The 22,364-nt window shown below is 43.0% G+C and overlaps 1 protein-coding gene across 13 annotated transcripts in view; it reads right to left on the bottom strand.

Moving 5' to 3' along the window:
- Window positions 1–22,364, bottom strand: part of TENM2 (teneurin transmembrane protein 2) — a 1,297,938-nt gene that overhangs the window by 483,693 nt on the left and 791,881 nt on the right. For 2 of the 13 annotated variants that reach the window (XM_089335057.1, XM_089335059.1), the window contains exon 1: window positions 20,158–22,034. The exons of the other annotated variants lie outside the window; for them this stretch is intronic. The gene's annotated coding sequence lies outside the window, so the exon portion shown is untranslated. Of the gene's footprint in view, window positions 1–20,157; window positions 22,035–22,364 lie in introns of those variants that run through there. 13 annotated transcript variants of the gene reach the window in all.

Here is a 22,364-nt window from a genome sequence, read left to right as displayed (position 1 = left end):
TCTATCCCCTAACAAAAAAAGATGATTACCAGCGGTGCTTGCCCTGATGCCTGAGTATCATTCTAATTTAGCACTGCCCTAGGAAATCCTAAACTAATTTTCCTAGGATGGATACAGGGATGTTTGCATCTGATTTATTCTCAGTGTTTTTCTTTGAAGTCTTGGTATCTTTAAAACATTCTCCAAGTAGGCAGAACATCAATTTGTGCACTTTAAAAAATCCAATTTAAGCAGGTTAAAAATTGTCAAAATAGTCTAACCATATTTCTCCAAAAGAATTTCCAACCACAGAGCACAAAAAATATGCTATACTTGAAAGCAGTCTATCATTTCAATAAATTCCATGGCACAGATTGGCTCTCACTCAGTGCAGAGTGAGAATTTAAATCTCTTTATCACAAGAGACAGAATCTTGACTCTGAAACAATATAGCATCTTTTTTCAATGCTGGGGTATTTTGACTTTGTTTGGTTGAGTCATATCTGGAGGGTACAAGCACAAAGTTTTAAATCCTATTTCTCTGGAGGGAGGAAAAGAATTAAATCACATTGAGGGAGTCTTCTTCTTAGTAAAATACACGTCTAAAATAAAAGACCTGTCAGTAGTTTCAAAGCAGTTAAACACTGAACACAGTGAACGGTTTTATTTGTTGTTCTGGCTAACAGGACACTTATTTCACTTAACGTGCAAGTCTGGCTATTACAGGTGCTTGCATTTGAGTTGGTGTTAGAATATACGAAGCAAACTATTAATAGGATTTTTTTTTGTATTAGGAACTACAAAAACATGGGTCCAATACTTGCTAAGTGTTTTATTCAAAGGAAATGCCAGGCCTGGTAGGTAATTGAAAACATCAGACTTCAAAGTTCTGGCACAAAGTGACAGACACTGGCCTGTACCCTTTCCCCAGGGAAATCTAGGAAAATGCCTGCTGGGTTAACTTTTAAAACGAAAACAGGGCCACCTGCCTAAAAAAAGGCTAATCAAGCCGTAAGTGAGCTGTCCTGACCGTGAGACATTGGTCAGAGAAAAAAGCTTGCCCAACTGACATCCTTTTAGGTGGATTTCCAAAACTTCACCCATAATCTCTGCCACTTTTGCCCAGTAGATTCCAGCATCATTAGGGTATTTTTGATATACTATTTGCTCAAGTGGTATTCATCCTTAGGAAAGTTCAGAAGCACTAGAGGCTTCTCCTGGATTCCAGCAAGCACACGTTTATTTATACAGACAAAACTCATTCATTATTCCTGCACAATCACGCGGGGGAAATGTGACTGGGTTCCTTTACTGACAGCAGCCCATGCCAGATGGTCAAAATGCCACTCTCATTTCAGGAAGAAAGGAAACCTTCACAGAAAAGGGAAAGCTTGGAGCTGCAAGGTAAGATCGTTCTTAATTGTCAGTCCCAGGGAATACATGGCTACCTCCATGTTTGTATAATGAGAAAGCAAATTTCAGACCAAGGCGTTCAAATAGAGTCCACCATTAACAGAAAAGTGCAAATGGCACTGGGTTAGAGGGTATAAGAAGGGGAACTGCACCCAGCTAATCAAAAACACCTCAGCATTAAGATGAGTTTTTGGCTTTCAGTTCGGAATGAATCAATCCTCAAACTTGGCAAGCAATAATTAATTCCAGCAGTGCATCACTCATCTGTGTAGTGGCTGCCCCTGAAATAGAGATCTTATGAAAGTCTCCCTGGTGAAATCAGCGAAGCCATCAGACACAGCCATATGTTCAAAGCTCAGAGAGGATTGGTCATGAGACAGTCGTCTACGAATTGAGATGTAAACTGCCCAACAACATTTTAATAGCATAGGTTGGAAGCCAGAGGTTTGTCTCAACCGTTACCAAGAAAGCAAACAAATATGCAAAAACAAGTTAAGATCCAAATAAAACCACTCTTCTTCAAACATTTAAATCTATTTCTTTTCTTTTTGACTGGGTACTTAACTTGTTCTCTAAGACACTGGAGTGGCTTTACTGATAGCACCCATTGAGCCCAACAGAAATGATGAAATGACTGGGGGAAAAACGCATGCACAGGCAAAGTAAACAGGCATGAACTGGATTACTCCAACATTCTCAGCTGAGGTAGGATTCAAAACTAATCTGGTTATATGAATGTCACGAGTCCCCGAGTATCTTTTTGCAGCAATTACCAAGCATTCACACATAAAAGAGGGCATTTTCTTTAGTGTTGGGCTCACTTTTTCAAGCTTCAAAACTAAACGGAAGAGAGAGAGGAATAAAGGAATGGAGAGAACAGAGAAAGGGAGAGATGGAGAAGGAGAGAAAGAGAGTAAGGGACATAGGGAGGAGGAGGGAGAGAGGGAGGGAGAGACAGACAGACACATGGATTGAAGGGAATTGATAATGTAGCATTGTTTCTACCCTCCGATCCCCTCCCCTCTCTTCCTCTTACTTCTCCTCTTTATTCCTGTCTTTCCCTTCCCTCCTCTCCTCTCCTTCTCTTTGTATCCAACACTTACAGGATAATTTCCATTCCTCAAATATGTTGAAAGTATTTCTAAATATAATACAATTCTTGTTCCCTTTAAGCTCTATTTTTGGACTTTACAACTTGGTACCTGCTAAGAAAGCTACACTATCCTCTTTCAGCCATGGTGCTGTCCAGTGGAATTAACAGGACTCTAATTTGCAAGGCTCCCTTCAAGTTTAAAAACACATAATTCAGTGGAAGGTAAGCACAGCTGTATAGACATCCATGTGTGGGCGCTGGTGCTGTGGTGTAGAAAGTTAAACCCCCACATGCAGTGCTGGCATTCCACATGGGTGCAAGTTCCAGTGCTGGCTGCTCCACCACAGATTCAGCTCCCTGCTAATGCACCTGCAAAAGCAGCAAAGATGGCCCAGGTACTTGGGCTCCTGCATTCACGTTGGAGACCAAGAAGCAGCTCCTGGTTCCAGCCTGACCCAGCCCGGGCCATTGTAGTCATTTGTGGAGTGAATCAGCAGACGGAGGACTGACCCCTCTCCTTCTCCCTCTCCCCTCTCCCTCTTTCAAGTAATAATAAAATAAGTCACTATGTGTACTCTGTTGAGTCTTCCAGCAATTCACTTGGCAAAGCCAACCCAATGGCAGACATATATAATAGCCTCTATACAATGACCACAATGACAGTGGATACAACTTTGATAAAGTCAAAACTCCATGAAAATGTGGGGGATGTATCTTAGAGAGAAGTGCTTTGTGGTGGTTATATGCTCTTTTTGCTTACCACATGTGGAAAAAACCTGGGGAGACAATATCAATAGTACCTACGATTGACTAAGTTTAGTAGAAGAAGCCACAACCAAACGAACACAGCCCAGGTGTACCGGGCCTTTTTTGCTGCTGGCTCCAGCTACTCAGAACTTCTGTCAGTTCCTCACATGGCAGTGTTCCTGCTTGCTGCAGAGCTGTACCTACCTTATTTCCCTTTGCCCAAAAATATTCATTCTTCGTAAGCCTTTGTTGTTCTGCCACATGATTTCTACTTCTCCACCACCCCCTCCATCAACTCCCAGAATGGATACTTCCTGAGGTAGAGGCTGTGCCTGCCTTTGGTCATCATTCTATTCCCAAGTAGGGGTGGAAGACTGGACATATAAGATCTCAGTAAATATTAGCTGTTATCATGATGTGATATCTTAGGTCTTCAGAGCACAGGTCAGGAAATTCAGCTTTCGGCTTTTGGTATGGTTAGGCTTGGGAAGGCAGGAACTAGGATGGTTTTGGTGGCTTTAAATTTTCCATGTGAACATAACTACAATGAAATTGTGATTTCAAGGGACAACATTCTGTATTTACTGAAAACCCCAGCAAAATCTAGCTGGAGACCTGTATTATGTTGTAATCATCTCTCAGGCATCCTGGGTTCATGGGCCATTGTCTTGAAAGTCAACCTCGAGTAGGCCCCATCCTTGTATTCTCAGGCAATAGCCCCCATTTTAGAATTCAAGTTTGGTCATCTCTCTGCAAATCCAGTGACTAAATACATATTTTAATTGAGCCCAGGAGTGTTGACTTGCAGACACAGACTGGAAAAAAATCACTAGAAAAATGCCAAGTGGAAGTAGCCTTTTACCTTTGAATGGAATATGACACTTCTAAAACATCAAAAATAATTGTCTACTGGGGAGAAGCCTGTGGCAAGAATCACCTGTTTAGATTTTCAAGTGGCAGCTTCACAGAAAGATTAGTGTTTCTTTATAAAACAAAACTACCATAATAAGGTAGGTAAGGTAAGATAACTTGAACTAGATGAAATACAAGGCAACTTGGTTTCCTGTAACTTAAATGTTCGGAAAAGAGTAGCAGAATTGAGAGGAAGCAGTATACAAATCTACAGCCAGATTGAATTTATTCAGAGAAAATAAATTCATAGAGGTGGGTGACCAACTGCTGGCAGGCACACTGATGGAACACATGGCAGAAGGCCCCAAGCTCAGGGGCCAGGCCTTTTTATATTTTAGGAGGGCTAGGGATGAGGGTAGGGGTGGGATAGGGGGAACAGAGATGAATTCCTGGAATTGGTCTTTCACGAGGCCATTCGGGGTCTTGGGAAGCTGGGAAAGAATGCAGGGTATGAAGGCAATAGGGTATGAGACCCAACTGAGATTCATGGGCAAAGAATAAATTCCAATGTTTATCTGTTTTTTGGGCTAAGAATGGTTAAGGCTTATGTCCTTGTTCCATCAATAAAGATACAGAAATTATCATTAGCCAAAAGAAAATGCTTAATTGCTCAAAATGATGTTAAAAATGGTCATAGAGATTAAAGCAGATAACAGAAATTCAACAAGAATAACCAGAATGGGCCTCTGAAATAACAAACCAGTTGTGAACCAAGATTTCTAATCTCTGTTGCACAGGACAAAATACTGTGAAGTCTTTAACAGGGACACAAAGTCTTCCATAAACTGCAAAGCATTCTCCCCATTAATTACACTGTCTCATATGCACATTCCACGAGTAATAACCTCTAGGTGTCTGTTTACATCTTTGTATGTTTTTGTAATGACTTCATGTTTAATTATTTTCACCTTTAATCTTTCTTACAGGAATAGTATTTGCAATTCATTTCTAGTGACATGAGCTAACATTTATTGAGCACTTATTATAAGATAGGAACTGTTGCAAGAACTTTGCATTTATTACCTTAACTGTCACATGAGTCCCCTGAGAAAGACACGATTGTCCCCATTCTATAGAAATTAACACTGAGGCTCTGGGAACTTAAATGAATCATCAAGATCACACAATCAATGGTTCTCTGGGATAAAAATACAGACAGCCTAACAGATGGCACTGGATGTCAGCATTACTTTGAGAGTTTATATCACTCTATAAATCCTGATGGAAAAAAATTTTAAATATCAGCTTAATCAGAGGCCTTTGAAGGCTCCACAGGAAGCCCAAACGTAGCCCTTTCAGAGATCATTGAGTCGTATATGTAGTGTTGATTCATAACAAATATTTTCTTAATAGTCTATATTTATTTTTGAAAATTCCAAGGCACTAATGTGGGATGTCACTAAAATTGGGTAGATTTTCAGTTTTTTTTTTTTTTTTAAACAAACCAGATCAACCTCTTTAACCTTTTTAGTGGGCTTTCCCCTTGCTTGTTTCTGTACTACCTAATTATCACATAAGGAACTATCCATTTATGCGGAAGCTAGAAGGAGAAAACAAAACAAATGGAAAACACAAACACAGGCATGTTTGTTGTTTCATATTGAGGGTTATTTAGCTTGGATAATAAATCATTACAATGAATGTCAACACTACACAGGGGAAAGGGAGTAGTTAGTTGCATATGCTAATGGAAGACGTGCATTACTAATAAGGAAGAGAATGAGCAATGCTAGCCACACGCCAGTTATCACTGCAAATCACAAGGCAAGCCATGTTCACACTGAGCATATGACTGCTCCATGACAGTGCAAATATTCACATGTCAACAGCAATAGTTCCCATACTCTATCCAAGACTACAGAAGAGTTTAAAAATAACACTCTCCTTGTCATATACCAAGAAGTCAAGCTTCAACACATCTGCCAGTTAGAGGGATTCTGCCAGTCTTTATCCCCTATAAGAGGGTTCAAGGGTATCAGAGTTCAAATTACAAGCAGCTGCAATGTTACCCATAAATAACTCCTCTAGTTTTTTCCTCTAAAGTGTGTCTCAGTTCCATCCATTCTCTTCCTTTCTATTGGCACTATTACTTAACCATTGTCTTAAAATGAGACTAGAGCAAAGGCTTCCTATCTATTTTCTGTTGCTCTTTTACTTCCATTCTATCTAGCAGGAGAGAGAGAGTTTCTTTTATTGTGTTAAAACTTGTGGGGCTGGCGCTGTGGCACAGCGGGTTAACACCCTGGCCTGCCAGAGTGCTGGCATCCCATATGAGCGTCGGTTCGAGACCCGGATGCTCCACTTACGATCCAGCTCTCTGCTAAGGCCTGAGAAAGCATTAGAAGATGGCCCAAGTCCTTAGGCCCCTGAACCTATGTGGGAGACCTGGAAAAAGTTCCTGGCTCCTGGCTTCAGATTGGCGCGGTTCTGGCTGTCACGGCCAACTGGGGAGTGAACCATCGGACGGAAGACCTCTCTCTCTCTCTCTGTGTCTTCTCTCTGTGCAACTCTGACTTTCAAATAAATAAATAAATCTTAAAAAACTTGCAAATCGTTACCTTTCTAATGGATTTTAGGCATAGTTATTAGTGGCATCAACACGTATATCCAGCATCACCATCTACCTCCAGAACTTTCTCATCTTTCCAAACCCATTAAACAATAACTCTGCACTGCATCCTTCTCCCAGTCCTTGGAATCACCTTCTACTTTACTTTTCAATGATTTGACTGTCTACCCTTTTGTGTCTGGCTCCTTTCCCTTAGCAAAATATCATCAATGTTCATCCATGTTGTAGTTGCTGTCATGGTTTCCTTGATAATATTTCATTGTCTAATATGCCACATCTAGTTCTCTATCTGTTGATGGACACTTGGGTTTTTCCATTTGTTTGTCAAATGTAAATAAAGTCACAGTAAACCTAAACGTACAAATACCTGAGTTCCTGCTTTCAGGTTTTTTTGTTTGTTTATGGTTATGTACCTACCAGCAGAAATGGATTCTATGGAAGCTCTGCATTTAAGTTTTTGAGGAACTATCACACTGTTTGCCAAAGAAACCATTCAATTTTACATTCCCATCAGCTAGGCACCAGCCTTCTGATTTCTCTGTATTCTTGCCAGTACATGTGACTTTCCAATTTTTAATGTTTTGATAATAGCCATCCTCATGTGCATGAAAATATAGTATCTAAAGATATAAAATGAACTGAGCAACATTCTTCTATGGCTTCTAACTGTACTTAGAATAAAATCAACTCTTTGGCATGAAATAAGGCCCTATAGGCTTTCTGCAGAAACCTCTGAATTCCAACTCATCCTGTTACCCTTTTGTGCACTGGACACATTCACCTCCATTTAATTTTTCAAATGTGTAAAATCCTCTCACAGTTTAGAATCTTTGCACATCGCACTCCCTTGACTGTGAAAGCTCTTTCCCCTTTTAGGGGCTGGCTTGACCTCATCCTGTCCCAGCCTAAATACACCCTGGTCACCAAACTTCGAGTCATCTCCTTTATCATCATTCTCTTTTTTGTCTTCTTACGCTTTGTCCACACAGCCCAAATGGAAAAGAGCGATGACATTTTGGGGGCCTCTTCATTGGCCTTCCTTTCCCTCTTCTGCACATAGGTAGGAATCCCCTGAGAGAAGATCACGGGTCTTGTTGTTCACTTTTACAACAGTGTCTGCATGATTCCACAGTTCATCAAAGTACTGGGCACACAGTGGGTGCTCTATGAATACCAGTTCGATTTAGGAGTGATTTACAGAAAAATGCCGACCTACAATGCACACATGGCATCAGGCATGAGGATAACCTCAGTGGGTTCTGGGAAAAGGTTGGAAAGTGTATGTCTCGTGAAGAGATTCATCAGCCCTGGCAACAGGCACCGTGCATCTTCGGCCTGAAAAAACTACACATCTCAATAACAATGGGATCAATTTTGACATTAACACGAATATTACCAAAGCCCAAGAGATACATTTAAATTCACCCAGCTCTGCAGCAGATAATATAAAAGCTCTAACTTGTTCTCTAGAAACAAGAAACTTTCATTTATGGCTTCCCAGCTCTTGCTAATCCTGCCCATTAGGCCAAAATATTGCATTTTACAGAGGATGCAAGATCATACAAGAGACTGATGTAATACTTAGGCACAAAACCAGCTGGCAGATTTAACACTGAAATCCCTTTTATTCAGAAGGCACACATCAAGTCCGGGATGCCTTTTTTTGACAGATTCCTGCATGTTCCTCATTATGAATAGATGAAAGAAGACACCTCCACATTCCAGGGCACAACTCTAACCCCCTGCATTTGCATACCCAGTCATTTGTCAACGGAAAGAAACACATCCCCGCATTTGCCCAGAGGTAAATGTTTACTCGGAAAGGTGACTTGTGACACTGACAATCATGCCAGTTTTCCATCTGCATATTTTAAGGTAATGTATCCTTTCTTTAAGTGCTTTCCGTTCAGCTTCTTGCTTTCCCTCTTTCAATGAGCTCCGTGACACCCAGACCTCTAGGTCTCAATTTGAATAACTTTCTGGGAGGAGTGAAAAATGCAGTAAGGCTCTCGCCAGCTCAAAGTCAGGCACTCGGGTTGCCGAGAAGTGAGCACTGAAGTGGGAGTCTTTTCATCTTCTTTCCCATGCCAGACTCCCCCGGCTAGGGGCTAAAAGGCTCACCCCAGGTGCTGGATGAATCCTTCTCTGAAATACAGTATATCCCTGGAGATCTCCCTGGAACATTTGCTCAGGTAGCTGAGCAGTTCATCAGCATAGCAATTTGCCCGGTCAGCTCCATCCGTCAGAGCAGAGCAGTGTGGCACACACACACTCTCGGGAGAGCTCCTCAGTGGGCAGGTAGGAAAGGCACATTCATCCAGAGATCATAAATATGCATCCCGGCCCCGATCTGCTCTGCATGAGGGTGATAGACCCGAGGCTGCAAAAAGGCAGCCCCCGTCGGCCAGAGTCTCCAAGTGGCCCGGTTCCACCTAAGAACGCGCTCTATTTAGATCGAAGGAGGCAAGCACATTTGCCATGTGCAGCTCAGTGGAGTACTGCAATACAGGCAAGAAGGGGAACTCTCTCTGGCTTCCAGATCGCAAAGCCACCAAGTTACATTGGATAGAGGCCTCTTTCCTGAGAAGCTACCACTCGCCAGGTGGGACATGACAATGAGCGAGGCAGAATCTGGCTCCTTGGAGAGCTGACAATCCAGTCAATTTAAATTAAATTGCTAAGTTAATTTAAATAGGATAAAAGAAGCACTATGATGGATAAAACAGATGGTGTCTTGAGAGCTGGGAAGAAGAACCTTACTTAACTGTGGGTGGCATGGGGAAGGGGCTCACTGGAAATTTCTTAGAAGTCAAATCTGGACCCGGACATGAAGAACAGGTAGCAGCATGTCGTTTAAAATACAGATATAAGCACTGGAAGGAAAAGCTGTTATTTCTCAACTTTACCCCCTACCACCTTTCTTCCTTTTTTTTTCTCTTCCCCACAACTGGAACGTGAAGCTGAGAATTTCCAGCATCTTCTCGTCTGCCAGATCCTATCTAAAGATACCCATGCTAAGAAGCCAAAATCAAGAGATGCAATGCAGACCATCAGCAGGATCGACTCGGAAATTCTGACTTGCATTGATGGAGACACCTTCCCACGAAACAAGCCGGGATTAGCAATATGTTGCTTGTCAGTTACTCGCTGGCTTCTTTGCCAGACAAGGATGAGAGGGCTAAAGTTAAGGAAAAAAAAATGAGAAAAAAAATCTCACTGTAAATTAATGCTTTTCAAGCTCAACAAGTTGAAGAACGAGAGAAGGCTTAATTAATGTAAATAGACAATTTAAGGCAAGGAAAGTTCAGCGTCCATGGGAGAAAAGTTCTAGGTATCCAAACAAATTCCTGGTAAGTTAGAAGTACTCAGTGACATTTGTCAGTTATTCAAGGCAAGGAGTTTCATGAAGTTAGCAAGTTGACCTGACTTTGGAGGAAGATTCTGGGCAAGTGAACACAATGTGCTTTATCTGTGCAAGACCTCTTCTTCCCTCCCTTTTATTTTTCTTTTCCATTCCTCACCCTACCAGAAACAGAAATGTAACAGCAGCAGCAACAACAACAACACCATCTCCATTTAGCACACAGGGCCTCAGTGTGTCAGTTGCTTGCTATGCTTGGGGACATCTGACATTTGCTGATTGCGTGGGACCTCAAGGCTGCAATTTTAAACTGTCAGCACAAAGAAGTGAACAAGAAGAGCAAAATGACTTAGACTTAAGCGCTGGGTAAAAGCTTGTTGGTAAAAGTCATTCTCCATGTGGGTAAGAGATTAAAAAAGACCACACCAGACAGGATGGAATACAAACCAATATACCCCAAGAAGTACTTTTAAAATGATCTTTCAAAGCAGTCACTGGTTTTGACTGCATTTTTCTCTATGAAGTGAACCTTACACTGGCTGCTTTCCCTAAGAGGGCTGGAGTAGACTCCTTTGTGAGTACAAGTGCCAATATTTAATAGTGTGTGCATTAGGGCCACAGTCCTGGTTTCTGGAACTGCTCTGTAGGGAGAAGGCAGGGCAAATCCAAAGTGTGAGTATGGGAGTTATGAGCTGGATAATCAGTGATAACGGAAAAGGAATAAATGGAGCGAAAAGACAAGAAAAATCTGACATCTCAATTGGATTTTGCTTAAATATTTCCTTCATGGAGGTTGTTGTTTAGTCCCAAAGACAGCAGCTTTTGGAGGGTAAGGTGCAGAGGCCTTCTTCTGGTAACAACTTCAGGAGCAATGCTGATTGCCAGGCAACCTCTACATAAACTTAACAAAGCATCTTTAGTTGAAGGTTCTTAAAATTGGGTCAAAGAAAGGGGAAAAACCTCCCAAATGCTGAAGCTACTTTCTAACAGAGTAAGTCGAAGTACTGAATCTGCAAAAGACGGCCTAAGCATGGAAGGAACTAGCACAGCCAAAGCCTTCCCGTTAGATGGAGATCAATACTAGGAGAATACCTCAAATTAGCTTTTCATCTTTAACCTCACCTTTGCCCACTGACAACCAGAACGCTGCCACCCGGAGTGCCCACTGAAGTCATACAGGGTCTCAGAAGCGAAGTATGAAGATGAGAGGAAGGGAGGTGAGGAACTATCACAAACAGTGCAGGTTCTTCTTGATCCTTCAGGGAGTGTTTCCCACACGACAGAAAATCTGATAGTTTCTGCAGATGAAAAGCAGATGTTTGACACTGCTAAGTTTTCCCACCTCTAAGAGCAAAACAAAGATGTTTGAAGATGTGTAGGAGGCGAGCTTTTTTCCTCCTGAAAAACAGGGCATATTCTGAGCGTCCATGACAGATACCTTAGAGTTATGCAGGCTCTGTGCACGTGTTAGTTGACATGTGCAGATGCATGAGGCAGAGGGACTAAAAATTAGTCACCTTGGTTCCCTCCCCAAAAGTCACCTCAGAATCAAGAACGACGTGTCCCTCAGACTAGCTCCAAGTCAGATGGTGTCTGTACATCTGCTGGATTCTTGCCAGCCCGGGAGCTGGCTCCTACAGCACTTGTAGCTCATTGGTGGAGGCATACGGATGATTCACACAGTTGAGGCAACTTTTCCAATCAGTGATATCGCTGGATGCAGCCCTTCTGGCACCAGCTCCGTCTTTCCATCTCTGCCCCAGCAGGTAGGCAATTGCAGGATGCAGCTCCAGTGGGAGGGGAAATGGCAAGGCCATGGGAGTGCTGAGCAACTGCTCAGAGGCTTGGGGAGCTGGGGCGGGGTGGGGGGGGGACTCCAGTTTTCACAGATGTCCCTGGGACAGTCTGTGATTATTTCCCTTCCATCAGTGGTCCTCTCACCAAGGTCTGCAGAGGCATGTGTAGGACTGTTGAAGAGCTACTTGGAGATTTTGTTTTTAACTCATTAAATGCTCTAAAAGGAAAAACCCTGACCAGTTATAAAGGTAAAACTTGACATTTGCACTGATGCTACTATTTTCATATGCTGTCATTTTTAGGATGGTTTTTCTGAACAGCAGTCTATGTTCTGAAAGTGGAAAATAAAGCATTGGGCCTTTCCCTGTAATTAAGGAATTTATTGTCTCCTTATACACTTATTTTTTCACTCATTCTGCAAAATATTTGCAGATGCTCTGCTAGGTACTGGGCACCATTCTGGGATCATCAGTATGGACCAAGTTTGCTACCAGATTGGAGGTGATGAGGTAATGATGGATGCAAACAGACAACAGCATAATAAGTAATTACACAGTGTGTTGGAAACTCATAATCACCATTTTAAAAAGCCAAAAGTTAAGACATGTGTTAAGCAGGACTGAGTGTGATGGCAGAGGATGGAGTGGAAGGTAATTTTTATTTTTAAACAGGATGGTCAAAGAAGGAGGGTGCATTTAAACAAAAACAAAGAACACAGAAAAGGTCAATCAGTGAGTTGACAAAGGAGAATGAGTTATCTGTCATTGACACGCTGGACGTTTGTGCCACCGAGGCACTGAGTGGGTGACTTGGTTGCAATGTGGACACAGCGACAAGATGGCAGCTGTAGGGTGGAATCCACTCTCTAGGGATTGATCTCCTCTGTGGCTACCTAAATTCAAACTGATGGTGGGCTCTAGGAATAACTACTTTCTGGGTAACCACCAAAATTCTATTAAAAGCCAAAGAGAAAGCAAGGGAAAAGGGGAGAAAGTAGGAAATGCCCAAGCAGCCTGCAACTGGACCTCAGGGCCAATGCGGAACTCGGAGCACCATGCACTTGGCCCTGTGTTCCTTGCTCTCCAATAGTGCATTAAATTCCTTCCCTTGTCTGACATAAAGTAATAACAGAGTTGTCACCATCCTGAACAACAAAAGACGGGATGACTTAATTCCCCTTTCTTTCCAAGGCATGTCACAGTTCCCTATTTAATGAAAGAAGAAACTAGACCTAGGGATGAGAAGTCACAATTCATTGCATCCTTGGGGAGACAAAAACAAAGCCGTCAAGGACAAAATATCCCACATAGGGTTTCAATCCGTGAAGAGCTATGCCTTGTCTCCTATGGAATACATCAGTTCAGGGTTCTAACTCTGTCTTCCAAACACAACTAATGTCCAGGCACAAACAAGACCAGAGCTCCAGCATGCTCATCTAAGACCACGCATATGCAAATGTAATCAACCTCACACTTCAGACTAGTCATCAAACATGCAGAAAAAGACCTACAAAACGAAATCTGATTTTTTTTTTCAAAAGAACACAATGCTTTATTGCACACTCTGAAACTAAAGAAATGCTGTCTCCAGGTGGAAACTTGTCAGCAATTTTGTAAATTAGCCCTTGCATCATTATTATTGTAGGAATATCAGGCTCATGCCTGTATCTCTTGATGATAGACTCGTGGGGCAACAGATTCCATGGCCTCATCCCAGGTCAATGAGCCAGGAACTGGACACCTACCCACCTCGATGGAAGAGGCTGACACTCCTCCCAGGCAGATCACAGCATCCAGGCACATCCAGGCTTGTGCACTGCAGTGTTGTGTACATTCCTATCTGTCCACACATCCCTGTGACTCACACCCACACTCACCCCCACCTCCCCACTTTCCCCTCACTCTTCAGTGTTCCTGGGAACTGATGACTTTATCCTCATGAAATTTTATGACAGTGTGCAAGGCTCAGGAAAACTGCAAATTTTCCCACTTACAGAATCAGAGTCATCATAAATGTTTCCATGCACAGAATTAGAGCCCTAATAAAAGCTAACATTTATGGAGTACTTCCCATGTGCAGGGCCCTTATGAACATTTAATATTGAACATTGTATGTACTGAGTTCTTTGAATGAATTGACATAATTTAATCTTCTCTATGGCTTTACTGTTAAAAAAAAAAAAAAAAAGGAGGATACTGAGCCCCAGGGAGGTTAATCAACTTGCCATATAAGAGCAAGTAAGTGGCAGAACTGGGATTTGAACTCAAGATTTTGAGTCTGGGCATTTAACCACTGGATGATATTGCTATATACTATGTAGGATATTGTGTACTTATAAATCTATTAAATGTTCACACAAAGTATTGTTATCCATGATAAGTGTAATATAGTAGAAAAACTAATTGACTTAGAATCAGGAAACACTATTTTTTTTTCTTCCTTTAGAGTATACATACACACAGTGAGATTGAGAGAACAAGAGAAGGTTATCCTATCCCTATCTGCTTTCCAAATGCGCACTATGGCTAGAGCTGGGCCAGGCCAAAGCTGGGAGTTAGGAACTCAATCCAGGTCTTGTATATGGGTAGAAGGAACCCAATCACTTGAGTCATCACTGTTATCTCCCAAAGTTTGTGTTAGCGGAACCTGGAGCCAGGAGTCAAACTGAGGCACTTTAATATGGAACACAGGGATCATAACTGTAATTCAGGGCTGTAGTTTTAGATGCAGGTGTTAATTTATCAAAGTCCAAAGCTGAAAGCTGATGACATTCAAATTGAGTAATGTGAGGGGATTTTAATGAGGGGACTATTTAAATAGTTGTGGTCAAAACTTAAGGGAAGCCAGAGGGGTGGTGCAATGTTCTAAGGCAAAAGAAGGACACTGTTATCAATGTGAGCCCTCAAGGGATAAGGAGTGGAAGTAACTGGAGGAATCTGTCAGGGACACTGTATAGAGAGGGTACCTGAAAATGTCTGTGTCTGAGGCACAAGGAAATAGTAAACCCCTGGCACCACGCCAAGGAGGAAACTGGTCATCAGTGCCCCTGTCTGCCTTCTTCCTTCCCCATTCTTATTTCTTCCTGACCTTGATCTCTTCCCACTGAGTAAATCCAACCATGAGGTAGAAGACTAGGACACCCACAAATGCCATCTATGTAGCCAGCCATCAGGCCAGCTAAAGCATGGAGGGGAATGCTAAAGACAAACAGAAAAGGCACAGCACAGCCACCACCATGATAAAGTGGAGCAAATCTCGCCCTCCCTGGGACCTGCTTTCTTCATCATTATAATGAAACAATTAGACCACATGCAATTTACACTGCCTTCCAGCTCTGACATTTTAAGGTTTTATGAATCCACCCTCCATCTATTTCCCAAGAGATTTTTCAGAATAAGTTCAAAAAACAGAATAAAAAAGACAGCCCCTGCCAAGGCAAACACTGGTGGTATCCTGCCCCACTTTCACACATGCACGTGGACAAACTCATGAGGGCAGTAGGTAGTTAAAGAGGGAGGGCATTTGCTCATTCTAGAAGGTAGCCAGGGCATTGCCATAGGGTCTAAGAAAAAAGGCTTGAGAACACAAAAACTGTGACAAAGGGACTAATACATGCGAAATTCTTTACTCTGATTCCAAAGCAAAAGGAATAGTACACAGTAAGTGCCTACAGTCATATTTGGAAAACCAGAACAGAGCTGCACATGCTCTCATGGGGGTCTGTGACAGGACAGTTTAAGCCTCTCTGTGTTCTCAAAGAACCAGTGGTCATAGGCTGGTGGTCACTGAATGGAGAGGTTTGGCAATATGACCTTGGCTGGGGAAACACTGGGGATGGAAGTGGGAGGAAGTGGTGTTGTCTCCCTCAATCACATGGAGCTTGCCTTGCCTTGCCCTTGATGAGCTGTTGCTCATTTACCAGGCTTCTCACTGGCCGATTTTAGGAACTACCCTATGTTTGTCTAGGTGGCAGAAGACACAGGCTGGTGATAATGGCATTTGTCCTCCCTGGTTACCTGGGACTCACTGGCTCATTCCCCAAGGCTGAGGTGCCTGGAATGTGGTGTCCACAGGAAGCTAGAACTCTTCCCCTGGTTCTTCATGGCCCTTTGTAAACAAAAGCACCCCACTGCAGAATCTTCCCTTTGTTTTCTCTAGACTCATGAGAGGTACTATTAACCTTTTATGGGATTTACTCCTTAGGAGAGAATGAACCCTTAACAGCTCAAGGTCTCTAAACCTAAGTATGGGTACATGCTCGTGCTGTGTGTGCTGGGGAGGATAGGGGCAGTAGAAAAAGAGGCGGGGCATGGTCAAGTAGAACTCATTCTACGTCATAACTGTGCCTAGCATAGCCAACAAAGCAAAAAGAAAGTAGGCAAAACAGGGACAATGGCAACAGCAACAAAATACAGTCATGTCCCCACATCGACATTTTGGTAAATGAAGCACCGTATCTACGAGATTATAGTGGACTTGACTAATTCCCATTACCTAGTAACATCACAGCTATCACAGCATTATTCCCAGAGCAACACATTACTCATGTGTTTGTTGGTATTAAAAAAAAGAAAAAAAACTATTGCCAGGTGTATAACAAAAAAAAAAAAAAATCCAGTTGTATAAAATTACCTAAGTACAGAATACCTGACACTGAAAATAAATGACTGTATCACTGGTGCATGTTTTAGTATTTATTATATATCATTCCTTTTGTTGTTATTTTAGTGTATATTTCTACTTTTTAAAATGTGTTGCCATGTTGCCTGAGACACATCTGTCTCATGCTTGCTCTTGATCACCCCAAGAGGCCACAACCAGTAAGAGACCTCTTGGTCTCCATGTTTGCGCCTCACAGAACATCCAGTTTTTTCAGGATGCATCTCAGCTGTCAACAGACACATGAATACACAAACATAAATGCACAACATGCAAAGAACTACCTGTGCTTGTGTCATTGTGTCTGTGATCCTTACAGTTCATACACATAAGGCAACAAAAGCTCGAGATGTCCCAGAGACTGGTCTACGAGTAACCTGCCTCTAGCTGCCTCGCATAAAAAATGAAGCAAATAAGAATAAAAACATCCAAGTCACAGGACTGATCTAATGACAAAGAGAGAGCCCAACAATCTTAAACAAGTAGAGCTACTTCGTAAGACATAAATTACCCCAGAATGCTAGAGAGTATTATTACTCCATTTAAGTTGATGCATCGGTAGCATACCCTTTGAGGAAAATGGCACAGGGGAAGATCTGTCAACAAACTCAGCCACCTGTTATAGGAAATACCAGGAGTTTCTTACAAACCTGTTCAACACACTGAGTATCAGACATGAAGGGCAAGAATAACCCATGTTCTAAAGACACTTCAGTTAACAGAATGGGTCATTTGCCCTCTCTTCCTTCATGCCAATTTCAAAAATATCTTAACACAGACCAACAATAAAGAGAAAACCAATCACGCGTTTCCGTTAGCACACAGACAGCTGCCACGAACAGGTCTCTGGAGGGTGGAAACACTGATGCAGATGTAGACATGGTAACTTGAAAGTATTTCCACAGCGCCTGATGCTTGACTTAACAGCTGTTTACAGTTAGTAGCTCCCACTGTACATCTTTTTTTTTCCAGAATACTTTTTGGGTGATATACCTAGAAGTCATCAAGAAGGAAGCAGATCCATTTCAGATCGTCAGCCTGATACGCTCTAGACTCAGGGAGCAGAGTCTACGAGTCCTGTGAGAGAATCATGGTGCAGAATACAGCCAGGTCCCCACCTTTCCCAGGATTCCCGCAGAAGGGTGACAGGAAACCCTCCATCCACTGCATCCACGAGCCCCACATGCATGCTTATCTGTGATCCTTACCCAAAGGCTGCATCACAACCTTCCCACGGAGAAAACGCCCAGACCGAGGTGAGGCCCTGCCGAGTCTCCATACAAGGTGGCCTGGCTGGAGCTCAGGTGTGGCAGCAATGCTCCCGAGCAGGAGAGGTTGGCTCACCATCGGCATAAGCTGGGAACGGGATGCTTAGGCTTTTGTGCTCCCCTCTCTACAGACAGTCACCGCAGTCCCAGGCTGCCACAGCTGAGGCTCTCTCCAGCTGGGAAGGGAAGACATAATAGGCCAAAGCTGCTCTCTCCCACCTCCCTTTTTGCTCCCTTCCCTGTAGACAGCCACAGCGTGAGGTTCCTGAGGAATTAGTTGTGGGAGGACGCCTCCCCTGCTGGCAGCCAAATGCCAGCCCCACGGCCTGCCCATGTTATGTGGCTGACATTTCTGCATCTCTCTGGGTTAATGTTGTTTGACACAGACTTTCTGAGACATTTCTTAAAAAGGTTTGTGCATATGTGTGTGTGTGTGTGTGTCTGTGCAGTTTCTGCTGTTTCACAATGTTATTGTGTATATTTATTTAAAAAAAAAAACTATCTCTGCGTTGCTGACACATCTCTGCTTTGGCATTTCCACTTAGGCAGAAGTAATTGGTTTCAGAAGGCTTAAAACCCTTATTTGAAACCATGTGCACATTCCTGTTGATGGGTGCCATAAAATGTTCAAATATCATCTTCCCTCAAGTAAAATAGGCGTTAAAATCCACAAGGATGAGATGTGATTGACAGCATGGAATACTTATATTTTAACTACCTGTTAAATTATTTTAAAGCACCCATATAAGAAATGGGGTCATTTCTCCTTTCTGGTCAGCTCCCTTTAGATAGATCTGATCAAGTTTGAAAGAGATTCTTTCTTCTGTCCTGCTCTAGAAAACATTTTCCATTTCTCATTTTGTTTGCTAACCTGCAGAGGGCTGATTAAACTGAGATTGCTCTCAAACACCCCTATCAGGTGCAGTGTGTGAAGGCGAAGAGGATACATGGCTGGCTATCATGTCTGGAAGCAAAGCCAAGTGTAGCCTTCATATACCCAGCAAGTAGGGCATTTTACTTACATAATTTTTGTGATTTTTTTTTTTTTTGGTACAAGCCCATAGCATACATGGTGAAAGACATAAATATGGCAGGCAAAATTTTCTCAAGAAATGATGAACCCCAACTCCAGCTGGTGTTGAAAAGGCAAATGAATGACTGAGTGCCTGCTGCAGAGCGACATGCACGCACTGCAGAAAGGCACCCCTGCAGACGCCGTGTACCACCACAGTATCTGCATAATGAGGCACCACCACCGGTGAACGCCTTAAAGACAACCCAGGAAATTCAAGGCAGAAATCTGAAACACAGCATCTCCCAATGTTAGCACTGGGAGGTGATACGGCACCACAGAGAAGCACGAGGCCTCCACAGCCAGACTGCAGGGATTCAAATCCCAGCTGTTGTCACTTCCTAACTGTGTGAACTTACTCAAGTGCTTTACCTGTGCCTCAGTTTCTGCATCTATCAAATGGGAATAGTGAAGCTGCTGCCTCAAAGGGTTGCTATTAGAATTGAGTGACCACACACACTAACACTTTGATGCTAAAAACCACCCATATCCAACATCTTGCTGATGATGCCACAAAGGGAAACAAGGTCCCATTCTATTCTTGGCTACATCCTATTGCCAGAAATTATTTTCCATACTGAACCCAAATTAACCACCCTGAAATTTCCATCGATTTACTCTGACTCTATTAGGAAACAGCAAGCCAGGATGTCACATCTTTCTTCTGACAATTTCACAATATTTGGCAAACAGCTCTAAGTATCCCTAGGCCTTAAGACCAAGGCTTTCCAGTGTGTAGCAACTGTTCCTCTATCGCAGCTTTTCCCAGATTTTTCCGTATCTTTATCACCTTTCTTTGAATGCAGATTTGTTAGCATTCTTCACTAGTCTCAAACAGAACAGAAATTTCAAACAGAACAGAAATTTTTGTTCTGTTTCTGTGGACTAAGAATGGAAACAATAGAAAACTATTTTTGTTCTTAACTCAGATATGCCATTTCTTCAGTAGTATAAACCACCAAACCAAAACTCATATTCAAATAGCTGCCCATGCCCTTGGCCTACAACGTGTTTCTTCTTACATACTTAGAGGAATAAAGGACTTCTCTTCCCCCACCCCCGACACCCAACATGAGTATGAAGGACACCATCAAGGACTCTCCTGTGTAGACACTCACATCACTAAGTAGTCTCAATACTAGTCTAAACCTTCTGGAAAACTCAGTTCACAACGCTTCTGAGCGGTAATTTCACCTGGAACTAAGTTTGCAAAACACTAGAGTGATGAGGCAGTTTATTTTTATATTTATTTTTTGCAAGCAAATTCAGAAAGCTTAAATGACTTACCCAAGATCACGCCGAAATGAAGCTGAGATTGAGCCAAAATGAAGTCATGGGTAGAATGTTCCTAGTGCCTCCCGGTAGGAGCAACTGAGCATTTTTGTGGCTCAGAATTTTAGTAGAACACAGCCTGTTTCTGCTCAAAAGAGATTTGCCAGAAGAGCTAAGTCGGGTTTCCGTTGTTGCTAATCAAGGCTTTTGACTGGCCACACCCACTGAGGTCAGCTGTCTGTAGTTGTGGTCAGTGATAAACAGCAGCAGAGGCTCACACAGGTGGCTCCATGAGGCGCTCCCAGATCTGCAGGAGAACTTCACCTGTGCCTTTCTAAAACCAGTTATTTGTAGGTTGCCTAAAGTAAAGGCTTCATACCTACCTGCACTGGCACAGTCACTGGTCTGGGTCTGGGTCTGGGTTTGTATTATTTGCAAAGCAAAGTGTGCCCAGCGAAGGACAGATCTGTCCCTAACCCTTCTTGGCTGTACTTATGACCAGATGCCAGGGTTCAAGAGTTGGGGTACTTCACTTATTCTACTCTAAAAGGAAACTAAAAACATGCACACCAAAGCAAAAACTGCTTTCTATTTGCCTAGCAGAGATAATGTGAATCTGAATATAAATGTGGGTGTTTATGTAGCTTAAAAAAATGTGGGAAAGCCACATTTGAAGTAATGTCCTAATCTGGAAGCAGTTGTATCTAAAATCAAAATAACAACAAACAAGCCAAAAACAGCGCAAAGCAAACCCGCAGGCTACTCCATTCATCAGATCCCGTTTGATGTGGAGGAAGGTGTTTCCCCCTTCTCTCAGCTACCTCACTCTATCTTCCTTAATTCTCAGAGTGAGATCACAGACTCCACTTGGTTATTTCTGTGTGTACATGCGCACTCCTGTCCTAGCTACAACATCCTGAGGAACAGCGCTGGACTCCATGTAATGCTCTCCCATCGTGCTGTCTTTCCCTACAACCTCCTATCAGTTCTCTCTTCAACACTCTTGCTCGTCTCTCAGATAATTTTATATGCATGGCATGCAAAATGATTTTTAGAAAGCAGATCTGGTCATTAAACCCCCTTCTTAAAAATCCTTCCCTGACTTCCTGTTTTTCCCAGGTAGAACCCAGAGAATCTATTTTCTGACATGATCCAGGAAATCTTTTGAGGTCTGATCCTTGCCCACTTCATTCCATCAATACTACTCCTTTCCCGGGCTCCCACTCTGCTCCTGCAGCCTTGCCTCTCTTTCAGTTCCTGGCCCATAGCATTTTCCCTCTGTGTCCACCCCCACTTCTTGGGGGAGGTCTTTTCTGATGGGATAGTCAAGTCAAGCTGTCCTGAGACAATATGCTATGGCCCTGTACTGTAAGCTTTCCTTCTTGGAGCATATCCCCTGAAACAATTACAACAGCACCAGAATAAAGTCCTAAGTTCCCAGAAGCCTTCTCAAGAACCTCGCCATGGAAGGAGGAATTCTGTTTCCCTCCAGAAATCAAATAGCAGTCCAGACATGTTGCTGGCGGTGGAAGGAGACGCTACCCTAATGTCGAAACGGCCTCCCCAGTCATTTTTATTTCATAAAAGCAGCAGTTCTGGGCAGGAGTGCGTTCTTCAGTGGCAGGCTGGTTTCTTTGGCTAATGAGTTTAATATTCGAAAGGGCTTCCAGAAGTCTGCAGAGCGCGAGCGGCAAAGCACAGGTATGTGCCTTGGAAGTCCCGTTGGCTGTCCTTGACTAACTGCCTCTCTGGTTTACCAATCACCCTAGCAGAAAATGTCAGGTCACCAGAAGTGCACTACACCTGGACTCATTCCCTTAACAACCCAGCTCACAGCTTCAGGAAGTGCTGGGGTCAGAAGAGGAGGACCTCTGGAGGATGGCGAGGGCAACGCCCTTGTCAAGAATTCCTCAGCTCAGCGTGAATCAAGGAGAAAGGTTTCAACTGTGAGACTCAGGCTCCCTCAGTGGGGGCACGTGGAGCTTCTAGCGCTCTGACTGCCAGCAGGCTGCCCGGCAGCGACTGAAGCACACAGGAGCAGAGGGTAAACCTTCCTGCAGGTGGAGACTGGAAATGCACTGGGCACCCCTGCACTACCAGTCCCTTGCTGGGTTATCCTTTGATTCTACTTGTCTTTGGCTCTTTCCTGCCTATGTTCCAGTACTCCAGGTCGGCCATTAATCTTCCCCTTAACCCAGATAATGAGTCAGTTCTGTAAGTCT

This window comes from Oryctolagus cuniculus, chromosome 6 (genome assembly GCF_051225735.1).
Source record: "Oryctolagus cuniculus isolate XC-2025 breed Fujian yellow rabbit chromosome 6, ASM5122573v1, whole genome shotgun sequence".
NCBI lineage: Eukaryota > Metazoa > Chordata > Mammalia > Lagomorpha > Leporidae > Oryctolagus > Oryctolagus cuniculus.
Note: the sequence above shows the minus strand (reverse complement) of the source record. Positions and strands in the feature narration are given on the sequence as shown.